The sequence below is a fragment of the Pteropus alecto genome, unplaced genomic scaffold, assembly GCF_000325575.1.
Source record: "Pteropus alecto unplaced genomic scaffold, ASM32557v1 scaffold22, whole genome shotgun sequence".
Classification (NCBI taxonomy): domain Eukaryota; kingdom Metazoa; phylum Chordata; class Mammalia; order Chiroptera; family Pteropodidae; genus Pteropus; species Pteropus alecto.
This window is the reverse complement of record NW_006434839.1, coordinates 9,107,868-9,110,569: the sequence shown is the minus strand read 5'-3', so window position 1 is coordinate 9,110,569 and position 2,702 is coordinate 9,107,868.

Below are 2,702 nucleotides of genomic sequence, written 5' to 3'. Positions count from 1 at the left end.
TTACACACGCTTGCCGAAGGGTGACAGCTGGTGTCTCGCCCGGCCGCCGGATCCAGCCATTCGGACGGCACCTGTTTGCACTCTGCAAGCATCTCCCGTGTCTACTGTCCCCCCTTGGTCCCTAATGTGGACATGGGGGACTGGTTCTTCTTCCACCTCTTTAGAAACCCATTTTCTAGGTTTTGGTTTGGGGGGTGGTCTCTGAGCGTTGTCTGAGAGCCTCTGTTTACCACGCTTGGGCGTTCTCTGGCAGCAGGGCGTGTGCACTGCACAAAGGCGTCCACTGAGAGGGTGGGAGACTATGTCTGCCCAGAGGGGGTGGGGTACCTTTCTCCATTTCACATTCAAGTTCCCTAGGCTAAAATCGTACTGTCCCCTGACAATACAAGCATTTTAAAAGCTTATTACGTGCATCAGTTAGAATACTTTTTACAGCAACTACAGAAACCCCAATTAGTAAAAAGGAAATGTATATTCTTTCATATTATATAGTCCAAAGGAGGGGCAACAGACTTGACAATTTCCAGAGAAAGGGGCCTCCTCCTCAAAAGTGGGGAAACGTTTTCTAGAAGCTTCCTCACTGGCCTCACCTCACATCTCATTGGCAAAACTGGGTCACACGTCCACCCCTAAACCAATCATTTGCAAGACAATGAGATTCCTCGATTGTCTTAGACCGATCTTACACTTAGTTCCTGAGCTGGGAATGGGGTGAGTCTCCTGAGAGCTTATGCCTGCACATGATCTGGGTTTGTTCAGTCAGGAAGAAGGAGGGACCCTGTGGACATCGGTGAGTGTAGCGACAGCAGGCCTCCAGCTAGTTGCACTTGTCCTTGAATCTAGATGCCAGCCTGGTGGTTTCCTTCTCATGCTAATAGGTCTTGGGTGCTCTGCGTAGACCCCAGCTTTCAGTCTCATGGCCTTCACCTTTGTCCTTGCTCTGGCTCAATGTGAGACAAGCCCATGGCACAGGAAGGCAGAGCTGTGGCCGTCTGCCCCAGGTTCCATTCTAGAAAGTTATTTTTTACCAAGAGGTAATTTTCAGCTTCCTGAGGTGCTTTGGAACCTGGGGAATTAGATTCAGACCCACATTCCTCTGTCACTGTGTTTTCAGCTTCCTGCCAGTGCCAGCCCTAATTTCAGTTTGCAGCGTTGAATCAATCTTTTCCGACTTTGCAAGAAAATAGATTACATGCTTCTTGGACATCTTCGACTGCTGGCTGGAGACTTCGAGAGGCCCTTGTGGGGAGGCTTTGCCTTTTCCCCACCCTCCCCTCTTTTCTCATGGACTTGTCTTTTCTGGAAGGAATTCACAGAAGACTCAAGAATTAGCCAACTTCCCTCAACATGTGTAGTGTACATGAATCAGAGTCAGAATTATAGGACAGCTTTAGAGTTAGACATAGAAAAATAAATATTGTTTTCATAATGCATACTCAAGAGAGGCTCTACGAAAACTTCTTTCCTGGTGGGGAATAGATTAGGAAGCTCGAGACTACTGCAAGGCACTACGAGAAGAGGAATGGGTAAGGTTGTTCCTGGTCTGAGGAAATAATACTCCAGGAACGATTAAGGGGAAATAGGTGTGAGTTTGTGTCCAAGCACCGACTAGTGTGAGAAACACCTCCTTCCCTTCGCAGCCTGGCAAAACCCTGTCATGAAGACCCAGACCGAACATCACCTTCTTGGTCAAGTCTTCCTCGGACCCTTGAGAACGGACACACAGGGCACAGCCCTGCGGGCACTCTTCATGCCACGTCGCAGGAAACGTGCCGCTCAGGACTTTTTCAGCGAGGGGACCTTCCCCGGGAAGACTTTTGTGTGTTTAATCCTGTCTTGGTGACGGCTTCTTGTAGGACCTGAGAGCACATGGTTAGTTGGCTACTTCTGTGTTCCCTGCTGGACCATGAGACCAGACTGTCTTAGGCGTCATCCCAGAGTGGAGCACAGTACCTGGCCCAGAACCGTGAGTGGACGAAGGGGTGAGAGGTCAGAGGAGGGACAGCTAAGTGAGAAAGAAAGAGGCCAGAGGAAGCTTCAGGGAGGAAGTGAGGCTTGCCCGGGAGAAAGGCACCCCTCCCTCTCCCTCTGGGCAGACACAGTCCCTCATCCTCTCAGCAGAATGCACAAGCCGGACAAGGCTGCTGGAGTGGAAAAGAACAGTCTTCGTGGAAGCTCAGTGTCTGCGGGGGATGAATTCAGTGTTTCATGATCTTCCCGGAGCTGGGCTCAGGAGAGAGTTGTGGGTAGATACAATGAAGTCACTCTGCCTTGGCCCGGGAGGGCTGGCCAGGTAGGGGGTGGGGTAGGAAGGCAGAAGGAGCAGCTGGAAACCAGAAAGGGCCTCCTTGGCTGTCATCTGCACCCAAGCTGAAGGCCCTGACACAGAGCAGGGCCCCCAGATGGTTCTGGGAGCCCCCGGGGGCCCCTGAGGATTAAGGTGGATTTGCGTTAGATGGCTCTGTGATGAGATCAGCGCCCAGAGCCCAAGCGAATTCCCATGGTAAGTTCCAGTCTCTCCTGTACACTGCACAGTCCCCACTGGGTCTGGCCCTGGTTCCCACCACCACGCCGTCTACTCACTCGGCCCCCGTTTACAGTTTCCATCAAGGGCAACCGTGATCCCAGAGCCCTACAGCACCGGAGACACGCTGGGGAGAGCTGGGCTCCCGGCCCAGCTGCCACTGCTGTGGCCTGACCCC